At 31.6% G+C, this 13,733-nt stretch overlaps 1 protein-coding gene across 1 annotated transcript in view; it reads left to right on the forward strand.

Annotated features, from left to right (window-relative positions):
• Positions 1-2,654: 2,654 nt before the first annotated feature.
• LOC121121647 (uncharacterized) overlaps positions 2,655-13,733 on the forward strand; it is a 90,865-nt gene continuing 79,786 nt past the window's right edge. The window contains exon 1 of the mRNA XM_040716616.2: positions 2,655-2,947. The gene's annotated coding sequence lies outside the window, so the exon portion shown is untranslated. The remainder of the gene's footprint in view (positions 2,948-13,733) is intronic.

Here is a 13,733-nt window from a genome sequence, read left to right on the forward strand (position 1 = left end):
AGACTATTTTGAGTTCTTTGGCACTCTTTTTTTTTTGGACACTTTTGGACCCCCTACAGCCATGATACCGAGCACTTTGACTACACCTTTTAGTTGTATGTCAAGGGGAAAACCTTCAGTGTCCTGTATCTAAAGTCGAATAATTACTTTAGAGCCCACACGAAGTGTTTCGCTTGTTCGTACAAAACTGTATTGAAGTTCGTGTGAAGAAGAACTCCTTCTAATCTTCCCCCTGTCTATAAATATGGGGCTCGGTACAAACCGTAGTACACCCTTCATTGGACGCAGTTTGCTACAAACCGTGTTAAACCCTCCATGGGACGCAGTTCGTTACGATATAATAGTAAATTTCAAGTTTTTTCTAGATATAAATTCTAATAATTTTTTTTTCTCTACAAATAAATTATTCCTAAATATACTTAACTTCTCTAAAGAAAAAAACACGTGAATATCAAATATACACGGGTTTATAAAATACTATTATTCCTGAATTTATATATATATATATATTTTTTTTTTTTTTGAAAAGAATGAGTTTGTGTAAGTTTTCCGGTCATAATCAAGATCGATTAGCAGTCACAATATCACCAGCTGTCTAAAAAATATTTCACTTTATATAAATGTACCTATATAAAACAAATTGGCTATCCATGGCTACTTATTGGTCGATGATGCTTCAAGAAAAATCTTTTAATAAAATAGAGATTAATTTGGAGTAACTAAAAACAAAGAACCAAATAATTCTTGAATGGTGGTTGCTTAAATATTTAAGGTGCAACAGATAACAAACGAAATTACTCAGGTATAAATATATTGTAAAGTATAAACTAGATAAAGTATGATAAAAAAAACCAAAATGTTCTAATATCAAAAATAAACATACTGCACCGAGGTTAAAAACGTACGATACGCAGCACTTCTGGTCAATTTCGAAAAAAAAAACGTTTTACACATTCTTTCAAAAATTGCAATTGAGCAAGTATGGCTTCCCTATTGGTTTCGTTGCAATGGTGTTAGCAATTCTACAAAGTGTTTCGTCAAAGATTGATTTACCCAGAGCGAGTAGTGAAGTACGTCTTATTCTTTGTATAGCAAAAGATAGATTTAATATTCTGACAAACGGCGAGGGACTTGGATCTCTAGTCATTAAGTCTATGTAGCAAACATTAAACTTCTCCTGGATCAATAGACTCCTTGACCGTGAAGATTTGTGGGCTAAAAGAGTTAAAGAAAAGTCTAATGAAGTTACTGAATGCAACTTCTTGAACAGAGTGGGAATGGGGACAACGGAACTCCTATCAGTGACCAAAAAATGCGGACCGTATTGGTGTGACATGGGATGATAATAAGCCTTTATTTTCAATTCCGTGCTTCCCCTTCTCGACCTAAAAAGCCATTAAATTTTAACCCGAGACTGAGGAGTAGAGATGATTTTGGAGTCGACCTTTATTATTCAGCAACTCAATCCCTCTACCAGGTAGAAGTAGGCTTGAAGGACTTTATACTATAATGGAGGGGTTAAAAAAGTTTATCTCAGTCTGGGGGAAATGTGTAAAACGGCCTCCGATTCCATTTTTCTTGGTGTTGAGCTGTTTGAAAATCAGATAATTAGAAGAACCGTATTCAACAGTCAATGACGAACAATTCCTGAAGTCCTCGTGAGGAGAAGATTGGAAATGCTTGGTAAAGGGAAAATCTAATAATTATATTTATTTTATTATGCATTTTTAAATAAATTTACGACAAATATAAGTGAGAATGCTTACTTCAGAAAAAGATTTTAACACCACGACCACCTACTAAATAATGAACAAAAAAGAAAAACAATCACATCAAACAACTGTTTTTCCTTTTTATAATCGCTAAACCTATTTTTTCCTTCACGCAGATCCCTGCTGTCGCTTTTATTTTTAAGACTTTATACGTTTTGATGATGATCATTACATCACAAAAAAATTAGTAAATAATAAATAAAAAAATTCACTGTATTACATTGTCTGCAATTGATATTTCAGCTTCTTTTCTACTAATCCATTTTCTGAACGTCGATTGCTTGAATTCGAATTAGCTCTCTGTAGGAGCAGTGATCAATGCTCAACAATTACTGAATAATAGTTCCATAGTTTGCAAAATTTGGCGGTTAACTAACCACTGATTTTTAGACTTTTCGGATTTTCCCCATAAGGTTGCCTGATACAATAAAGGTAAGGACATGTCGTATTGCCCATTCTAGGAAGTAGGTAGATGGTTTTCATTTAACTATCAAATTAAATCGTAAAAGTACGACTTTCACTCAAAGAATTAAAATAATTAGGAGATAAAATTTAAAAAGCTTAATTTTATCAATTGTTTATTCACAAAAACAATTCTAGCTTACTTTGATGTTGACACATGTTTTGTGGGTATCCACATCATGTGTTAGAAAGTAAGAACTTGTTGCACCTTGTTGAATTAAAATGGATCCGTATTGGGATCCAAATGTATTGTGTATGAACACATTTTCCTCATTCGAAAGCTGATGATTTTTTATTATGATTATACAGTTTATATATATTGTATATTTAGTCAGGAGTGATTCAAAGACGCAAAATCTTCTCGTGGAGAAAAAAAGAGAGAAAGAAGGAAAAAAAAAAAGAATAAGCACCATTTTTTGCGCTTTGAGCAACAGCACACTTGTTAGAACAGACCTTTCCTTCAAAATAAGATACTTTAGTTAGAGAAAATTCATTCTTGAAGGACAAATCTCATTTAATAACTTAAAATAATATTTGTTTGGTTTCGTGTAAATATGTGAGTGATGGATAATATTTATTTTCGAGTTCATGGATATAACCTTTAGATGTATAACAGGAGTAGAACAGCTGCTACAACCAATAGAGTACAAGTCATCTTAATCTTCAAATCTCCTTGAGTAAAAAAAAAAAAAATCCACAAAAAGATATTATCGGTAAGTGAGATACTATGAGCTGGAGTTTCTCTCTCCAGATCCCGTTTTCCCGGTATTTCTCAAGGGTTTTATTCCTAGACTAAATTCTTTATTTAATTAAGTGTAAGGTTCATTAAATGATATATAATCCATCAAAATTAGTTTGTTAAACTTACTGTTTAGTTCGTTCTTTTTACGGGTCAAATCGAGTAAAAGAATTTCAAAAAGCTGGAACCTAAAGACATATAATTTTAGGGGGGTTAATGTTTGTGTCTTAAAATGATCTATTATTAAGGCATTATTTACTTCCATAATTTTAATTAAATAAAATCTATATATGTATTAAAATTTTAATACAAGATATTGTGAAATGACGGTAGAGGAGTAAGGCAGAGTGAATATATGTGAATGCCCCAGGCCCACAACTTAAAGAAGATCATGCATTAAAGTATCATACCTTTGACAAGAATAACTCTATACTCCTCCCATTTGACAACATTCTCCGGACAACTACAGAGTTTATAGTATTTATTTATTTCCATGAATTTGTTGTTTAAAAGAAAAAAAAACTGATTTGTTTGCTTATTAAAAGAGAAAGCTCGTCTCTCATAGTTAAAATTACTTTGAATTAATTCAAGGAGCGTTGGTATTGTGATTAATTTTTGAAACAAACACTACTTCGATTTTTGGTGGAGCAACTGGGTATGAACTGGTGCTGTGATTTATTGCCCCAAAGGCCCTTACTTATTGTCTGTATAGTTTTATGTATGTAGATTTGTAGAGTATGCTTTCATAGATCCACTTTGCCCTATACTCTATTAAAAATTGACTTAAAGACTCCATGTCAAACAATACTGGCATTTGGGAAGGGTTCATTGGAAGGCAATTAGCCATGGTTCTACTTTGCCCATTACTTCACAATACAATATTAGAATGCATATAAAACACTCATGATAGAAAAAAATTAAGTTCGAAATACTTTTATAACTAATTAAGAATGTTACCAAGAATTTCATTTCATAAAACAAATTTTTTATTATTCTTCTAGTAATAAATAGTTTACTTAGAATTTCCTAGACAGAATTATATAAAGATTATTGAAACTGAAAGGATTAAAACAATCATGAAACAAGTCAAATTTGGTATTTCCGATGATGAAATGCATTAATATATATCCTTAGATCCTTTTTGAAGTGTTGCTCATAGGCAACTTTATGAGAGAAAGTACTGCACCATACATGGCTCATAATAGGAATAATATGTTTTCCTGAGTACAAAAAAATTCTGATAATTTGTAGAATGATAAATAGTAAGTTATCTTATATTTATATTCTATTGATGTCAGAGAGAATGAATACAAGTTTCAATATTTTATATGATGCAATCAGAAAGAAAGAAAAAAAAATATTGTTTTTCTATTTTTGTAGTCAGGGATTACTTCACACAGAGAGTACTCACATTTAGATGTTTGAATGAATACATCTGTTATGACTTATGTAACTCTTAAAATCAGTGGTACACAAAATTAAATTAGGAAAAAAATCCAAAATAAATTTTATTTATTACCAGTGTAATTCAAGTTTGTCTTCAATAAATAACGTTCTCATTTTTAAGGATCAAATTGTTAAAATGTTGGGGGTGTTCACAGGGTTATATATACCTACATATATATATATATTTATTTTTAGAAATAATATTTTTTGAAAAAAAATCCATTAATCTTAATTTTTTCGAAAAAAATTTCAAATATGAAATTGTTTGTGAATGCCTCTTTTTTTTCATGTAAAATGTTATACTTGAAATTTCATTTTTTTTTTAAAAATAGCTATGGATTTTTGAAATTTTTTTGAGAAAATTTTTATTTTAAAATTTTTTCCGAAATTTTTATTTTGAAATTTTTTTCCGAAATTTTTTTATTTTGAAATTTAATTTTTGTAATATTTTTCAAAAAAAAAGATTTTTCGAAATGGTTACAGATTTTGAAATTTTTTGTTTACAGCTGAGGATTTTTGAAAAAAAAATCCAAAAAATTTAATTTCAAAATTTTTGTGAAAAGCTGTGTATTTTTGAAATAAATAAAAAATTAATAAACTATATTTTCTAGTAAAAAGCCAACATTCCTTAATTTTGGGGAGCAATAGCCCTTCCAGCTTACCCCTTGTAAACGACTCTACATTTGTTGAAGAAGACCGTCTGTATTTGGGAGGGGGGAAGCTATGAATTTTTTTAGAACAGCTATGGATTTTTTTAGAATAGCTTTGGATTTTGTTGAGAATAGCTATGAATTTTTTTTTTTTTTTCAAAATTTAATTTTTTTAGAATAGCTATGGATTTTTTGATTTTTTTTCCAAAAAAATTAATTTGTTATGAGTATTTTTGATTTTTTTTTCCATAAATTTAATTAAAAAAATTGAATTTTCCATATTTTATTCAAAAAAATATATATAATTTTTTACTTGTATTTAAAAAAAAATCCAGAAACTCCCAAAAATATTATCCTGTGGACGCGCTTGTATACAAACTGAAACACTGAAATGCCCTCCAAAAGATTTATGATGATACGGAGGGAGACAAATAGTGAACCTATCAGTGCATTAAGAACAAGAAGATATGAGTAATGATTAAGTATCTATGAACATTAGACATACATTACATTACATATGTACATATATTCAATTCATCATAGATATCTAGTTCTATTATGTATATATGCAATGATGTAAATCCGTTGTGTTTTTAAGCTGTCCCATTAAGCAGTCATAGTCTATGACGTCACTATTGGTAGAATTTTTAAGTTGATGTATCATACCAAATGTTTGGCAAGAAAGACAGATTTTGATAGAACACGGAACCACTCATACACTATGACGTCAATATTAAAAAGCGGGGTGGAAGTCAAACATTAGTCGGACGCATGTTATGTTATAACCTTGGGTAATATAAATAAGGAACTTTCTTTCCCTTAGCAGTTGTGATTATTATTTAATTCCTGAGTAGTGAACATCCTTTCCTAAATAGATTCAATTATATTCAAAACCAGTTTGAACGTTAGATTGTGCTCATAAAAGACGAAGTGTAACTCCATGGGAATTTTTGCAAAGTTATAATTGTAAGTCTTTGTTGGACTCGGAGTAGAATTGGGGTTCGACATCGGAGTAATTCCAGCAAATGGTCTTGTTCATATCATTTTCTCATACTTTCTATATAACAACTGATTGTAGCTGATCTAAAGAAATGTCTTTCTCTCCTCCCAAAAAAAAATTCTTCCATTTGTCAGGGTCTGGATTTGTCTGTAGCTGATCTAATGAAACGTCATGAGCATTATCCTTTCTCTCCTCCAAAACATTTTTAAAAATCATCAGGGTTACCATGTTCATTTTCGGTTATTTTTTTTTACCATGGCCATTCTATACTGGATTTTCATCTTTGGATCTATGATATACTCGTATACGGCCGTTAGTAAGAGTAGGTAACTTGTACATCAAAACTAAAAGCTGTTATGGGTATGTAAACTCGCAATAACAATTAATTACGATTATATCCCGGATATTCTTAATTAGGAGGAGGGGCGTACATAGGGGGTGGTCTCCAAAAATATAAAGTAATTTTTGCTTTTACATGAAAATTTAATATTTGAAATTAAATTTTTATCCAAAAAGTTACAGTTTTTGTAAACTGCTCGGGATTTTCAAATTTTTATCCAAAAAGTGAAATATGTGGAATTTTTTTTTCAAAAATTTAATTTTTTGTGGGAATGTTGTCAATTTTTGTAATTAAATAAATTAATAGTTATTTTTTGTTAACAGCTGTAGATTTTTTAAACATTTTTCCAAAACAGGTATTTTTTGGAGAATAACTAGAAATTTTTTTTTCAAAAATTTTATTTTTTGTTAATAGTTGTAGATTTTCGATTTAAAAAAAAAAAAGAACTTTAATAATTGTTAGTGCCGAGAAAGCTGCAGAGACCTCTACAGCCAAGAAGAAGCAAAACTTATCCAGCAACAATATCACTGACTTCTGGCCTCCCTCCAGGAAACCCTCCTCCAGTCTCGACCTCAGCCCCCAGGATTGGGAATTTTGAGGTGTCTTGGAAAATAAGGTCTGCCAGACCTCTTTTCCAAATTTAGATTCTCTCCGAGATGCCATCATGACAGGGTGGCATGCTACAGACACGGCTTTCAATGTCAAGAGCTCCTAATCTTTTTACAGCGTGTAGGCTGTTATTGTTTGTGAATAAATTGAATATAAAATATAGTATTTAAACTTATTACAAATTCGTTTTGATTTATCTTTTTCTTCATTGAATAAAAATCACGTTTTTCGTACTTTAGTCATACTACCATAAGTTTTGAGTACCCATTCTGATTCAAAACAGTTAAATCAAGCAAAATATTCAATATCGGGTTTGTATATATTTGAATGTTGTAGAAAATGAAGTTTACTTCTAATTAATTGAATAATAAAGATAACAGTTTAGAAAAGAGAAGACACTCTTCGGGTTGCCAACTCGAAGTAAATGGGGAGCTTAAAAATGATAACGATTAGGATCACTGGGTCTGTATTTGTGTTAGGTTTCGGTAGGAAAATTATAGAGCAGCCTTAGACCGTTATACTTTTTGTAAAAATTCTTAATTTTGTTTTACTAAATAAGTTTAGTTTGAACGGGTCATTAAGAAAATTTTGGTCTAGATCGGTTTGTATTGGTCTGAAGACCACTTAAAACGTCAAAAAATGTATGGAAGCCGAAGAATTGAATTGGTCACCCCATAAAAAGGTTCTCATTGGTAATAAAAGAGGGTGCCATGGGTTCCATGAGAGTACATGGCAATGACCTAAATGTTTCTAAAGACATAGTCAGGAGGGTCATGAATAAGGATGAAGGGAAGTTGTTGATAATGAAGAATAAGCCCCTTCTCACGGACGCAATCAAATATCTTCTTCTTTGTCAAAAATTGCTCAATTATCGTAAGTCAACGTAATGTGGTAACCATACTCACAAGACAGGAACCCGTTGGACTTTGCTTTCTGGATGCATGTGGAGAGCAAGGCCTGTGGCAAACACCCAAACACTGAGCCCCTGAAAGCCTCTGTCAATGAGATTGTGAGATTTGATCAGGAGCTTATGTTCTGCCTTCAGGCGTAGGTTCGATGCCATAATTTAGGGTAAGGTAGGTCATATTGAGCTGTAATAAACCTAAACTATACGTATAAAAGTACTATAGTAAAAAAGGTGTGACTCATTAAGTAAAATGTTCTTCATTAAGTTCGAGGTTCAGAATCAGGAAATAGTTTTGATACACAAGGTATATGAGAGGTCCAATTCTCTTTGAAAAATATATCATGTAGTATATTTTTCATGGCATTGAGGCAATGCCCATTATGTAAAAGCCTTCTTGGTTCCTGAGTTATTATTTAAATAATATTTTTAGGTGGGGGGTTACGTAATTTCATATATTTTAATTTATAAAAAAATTAGGGTTGGAAAATACAAAATTACTTTTTCCCCCCAACTATTTTTGTATTTAAGTTTTTCGGAAGAATGATTTAATATAGTTTTTTTATTATTCTAAATTTGGAAAACAATTTTTTTTAAAGAAAAACGTTGTGACATTGAGTGGAGGGAGTGTGAATTGAGTAAAAAATGGAAATGGTCTAATAAAATAAATGAGAGAAAATACAAATTTTAAATGACAATAATTTATATAATAAATAAACAAACGCACTTTATATTTATGATGATATTTAGGGAAGACTGGGGTAGTTGTTACACTTTTTATGTATCAGGTCAATTTCAACTTGATATTTAGCATAGTTTGAATCTATTTAAACTCTAAGCCTTTTCACAGTAATTTCCTCTCAAATTGCATTTGAATACAAAGTGTTGCAACTGTGCACGTAATTATTCATTCGGTCCAGTGCAGTCCCAGGACAAGTCCTTGAGACTGTCAATAAAAAGTTAATTTTCTGTAAATAACTTTGAATTTTTGAAATTTTTTTCCAAAAAATTTAATTGTTCTGATTTTTTTTTCGAAAAAATTTAATTTTTTGAAAACAGTTATGATTTTTGAAAGTTTTTCCCCAAAAAACAAAATTTTTTGGTGTACAGCTGTGGATTTTTGAATTTTTTTGAAGGAGCTTGGATTTTTGAAATTTGTAAAATTAAAATTTTTGGAATTTAACTTTTTTGTGAAAGCTGTGGATTATGAACTTTTTTTATTGAAAGAGTATCCTTTTTTAAATTTACAAAAACCAAGCCACCCTCCTCAAAAATATATATAATATATAATCCTGAGAACGCCCTTTCAATCAAAATCAGTTTTTATCCAATATGTCAAAGACAAGTTGACAATTATTTTTCTTATATTATACAATTGTGATGTAAATTTGGGTAAACTTTTCATGATTCTAGAAAAAATAACTGTTACAACTCCGGTCTCTCCGGATAAAAATACAAATCTTTCCACTATCCAATACAAATAAAAAGCTAGGGAAAGTGACCATATTAATCAATGAATCCCATGTATGTGTTGACAGATTTGATTGATGCTTCTAACTTGTGTTTATTTAAGGCATTGAAAAAAAGAAAACTTTTTTATTGTTGGCATATTGGGGATTATATAAAAAAGATATTATCCATGTAAATCACACATTAAATGCAGCAAACATTTGAGAATTTATTAAAGGGATCATGAAATAACCGATGGGCAAAGAGTTTTAGTACCAATGTGAACGCAAGTGAACAAATTAATTTTGTATTACACTAGTCAACAACTTATTACCGTTGGATTGAAATGGTTTGTTCATGATTAATTTAACTCAAGAATCGTACAACTAAACTTATTGGTCCAATATGTAAAGTGAGCTGTGATCAAATTGTCGCCAAAATATTTTTCTAAAAAAAAACAACACAAAATATACATTTTTTAACTTTTTTATTGAAAATCAAAACTATGACGAGCATATAAGTATAGAGTAGCCATTCATTCGATATAATTACCGTTGGGATCAATAACGGCCTCAATACGGCCTCTGAACCGGCTGCAGGCTCTTCTGACCATCTCATTGTCCATGTTGCCGAATACCTCCTTGATGGAGTCCATCAGGCTTCCCTTGGTGCTATGGGGATGTCTGTTGGTATGTCTCTACATATAGTCCCAGACAAAACAGTCCAAAGGATTAAGGTCGGGAGAGTTAGGAGGCCACAAATCCTTGGTTACGACGTCATAACAGTTCTCGGTTAACCACTGCATGGAGATTTTGGACACATGGCAGGGTGCTGAGTCCTGTTGCCACACCCAGGGCCCGTCACCGGCCTTCATGGACCTGGTAGGGTCATCTTCAAACATCTTCTTCACCATGTCGACAAAGTCGGTGTCCCTGACCTTTCTGTCGGCGCCCTCTTCCTTGGGTGCCCTCTTTATGGTGGCATCAACATCCCAGGTTTCCTATAGCTTCTTAAAGATACGCTGAACAGTCTGTAAATTCACTCCTAAGGTTGAAGCAATCGTTGAATTGGAGATTTCACCTCCATTATTAACCAATGCCATGACTACGGCGGACCTCGAAAGCTCCTCGTTCCACTTATAGCTCTTTATCTTCTCATATGATGACAGCAGGATGCTAACTGACCTACGTATCGTCAGCTGACGAGAATAGCTTTCCTATTTGGTAAGCGGTTTTTTATTTGATAGTGTCGTCAAAATCAAGGTTTAAAGTAGGCGACAATTTGATCCCCGCTCCCTGTATGTTTTTTTTTTGGTTACAGAGAGCAACATTTTATATACCGGATCGTGCACTACAATTGAAACAAATTTAGACCCCATTCAGAACCTGAATAAATGGACTATCAAGAATTTTTTGGTGTTATTCATAGCATATTCATTTTCAATTTGATCTCCACTGACAATCAATCATTCCACGGAATGCTCGACAGGCTTTGACAGAGATGAACTTTACAGCTACACGCTTGATAATAGCATTGAGGGACTTCACCCTTTTATGGGAAGTGGAGTAGGCGTTCCTCTCCAAATCCCTCTAAATATAGAAGTTCAAGGGGTCCAGGTCAAGGGAGCCTAGATGGATTTCCTCAGCCCTACCCATAGGTCGCCTTCTTCACCGGAGATCTATCCTGGAATTTCCTGCTGATGTTGTTGGAAGTCTTTAGCTTCTTAATAACCTTCCAGACTGTCTTTCTGGGGTAGCTAGGGAGTTTGGTGATTACTTTTGCTTCCTGGGACGCGTGAAATAACTGGGATCTTGTTCTTTCGAAGCTTCTCCATCTCAACGACTGACTCAAACTTAAAACAAACATAAATTTATTTTATTAGTCTTAGTGAGTAGGGGGGGGGCAGCTGTATTGCTCTCATACAGGATCTGGATGATGTTATAACTGTAGTGCAGAAACATGTACTTTCAATAAGCCTCGATAGTTTAAAATGTATAAGAAAATATTTACTCAAGGAACAAATCTTAAATACTTTTAAAACGCAGTCTTTCTCTTTCCATGTTTATCGACGTAAAAGAACTCAAGAGCTCCCCACTACATCAATCAAAAAGCAAAAAAAGTTTAAATTTTTTTGATTCGTGTTATTGATAAATTAATGAAGAATGTTGATTAACAAAGTTCCACATTAGTCAATATAAAAAACTTATGTACTTTTCTTACATGCCATCACTTGACACATAAATTACGTCACTTGAATTAAATCTCCAAACCTTTAAAGATATCTGGGAGAAAATAGTCTTCTTTCACCATTGCTGTAATATTTTTTTAAATTTATAATTGGTAGTCAGTAAACATTTTTCCATAAACAAAATATTACAAAACTTTTACAAATAAGAAAAAATCTTAGGTTCTAGGACACTTTAACGTTGCCATATTGCCAAAAATGATATTTAAATGTAACCATGAGAATGAACTTTATTGCTCAAAATTTATGTTTATGTGACTTGTGGAGTCTTTTTTGAAAATATTGTTTTCCAACATCTATATGATTTAATGTTAATTTTCCACTTGTAGGACCTAAATATTAGAAAAAAAGCACAAAATATAGTTTGTAAGTAAATGTTTTCCGGATTCAAGAATAGTTTTACCGTTTCTGTATCTCTTTCTTAATCAGAGTAAATGCTTTGTAAGTACAAAAAAAAAAAAAATAATAATAACCATCTCTTTGAAAGTCTAATACATTCGTCATTTTAGATCCCAATGTCAAAAAATATTATTTGTCATAAAGTAAAGGGTTCCAGAAGGGTTTTCTTTGAACATCTATGTCTTGTTCGTATTCCCCTAATATTGATTTGAATACTACTTATAATTAAGGATGTCTATCTTTATAATTAAAAAAAAAAGAGTAATGGTTGTTGCGGTTACTCTTTCTTCTGAGTCGTTTATTATTTAATATATCGTTGTGTGTTTAACTTTTCCCGGAATTACCCGAGCCATCAAAGGAAACACCCTTTTTTTTGGAAAAATAATATATATTGTCATTTTGCAGACAACTTTCTCATGTCCAAATTTTCAAATAAATAAAATATGCAATAACTACACTTTTTGAACTACATACATTGTCTGCTGGCTCGTACATTTTCAGCCTACGATCCACCTGTACTTCTTTGTGAATTTTCGTCACAATTTCTGAAAATGTCTGCTTATTCAGTCAAGCACTTCAATACTTGTCTTGAAAGCTCGTACAACCTCTTTTAAACTCAGAAAGACAAAATAGTTTTACTTTTATAAACGAAGGAACAGAGTCTACTAGAGTATAAGCCAGTTATTATTGTATAATGGTTGGGCTAAGGCCTTTCAGATAAGTGTATTGTATCATATAAAGATGACAAATTTTGTTCGTTTTCCCAAAAGTACTATTACGTTCACTATTGATGGCTTCCCAATAAATACTTAGTAGTAACGTGGGGCCTTCAAACTTAGAACATATGTTTTAGAAATAGATTGTGCACTTTCTAAAACAGTTATTTTTTTAAACGACTACCTCCATCTTTTAGTCATGCGCCAGGTTCTTTTGGGGCAACCCTTGTATCAAGTTATACTGGTTATTTTCGTTTTTCTCGAGGTAAAAGCAATTAGTAATGCAACAACATCTTTATCAAAGTGCTAAAATTTGTTTACTAGTGTTATTATTAATGGAAAATCACAAAGTATTTAAGATTCCCATCTAGATTGCTTCTATTTTTAAAGAGCAGATATTTAATTATTCACCAGGAATTGAAATTACCGATTCATTTCGTGATATTGAGAATGCTTTCATACTAAGAACAACCCCATATTTAACTTCTATTGTCTTGGATCATAGTGGTGTTTATAACTCAATCATCTTATTAAGCCATGCGTCCATCTAATTTTTTAGTTAATGATAATGTTGTTGAATAAATTATATAAAAAGTAAAGGCCATACAAGATTTAGTTTATTAGTAATTCGATGCTCACTGAATACATGGTTTATTGGGTGCTAAATTGGACAATAATGAAGGTTAAGTATTCTATTATATAAAACGATTAAGTTTGATTGTAATCACTAATCAGTAGTGCTCAATTAATCAAACATATATTACTCTGATTAAAGAGCAACAACCTTTTTATCTATTTGTCATTCGATTTTTGATTTTTTTAATAATTTGGGTAGACACGATCACGACGTTTGTTAAAACCATCTACCATTTTGCATTCTTAGTTTGTTTTTAATAGATAAAAAGGTTAGACGTCCTTTTGTGAGCTCTAAAATTTTCTACTATTAGAAAAAATGGGAGGAAAAAAAATCAATTTAGGAGAAAGTTCTTTAAAAACTTTTTA

This window comes from Lepeophtheirus salmonis, chromosome 7 (genome assembly GCF_016086655.4).
Source record: "Lepeophtheirus salmonis chromosome 7, UVic_Lsal_1.4, whole genome shotgun sequence".
In the NCBI taxonomy this organism is placed as follows: domain Eukaryota; kingdom Metazoa; phylum Arthropoda; class Copepoda; order Siphonostomatoida; family Caligidae; genus Lepeophtheirus; species Lepeophtheirus salmonis.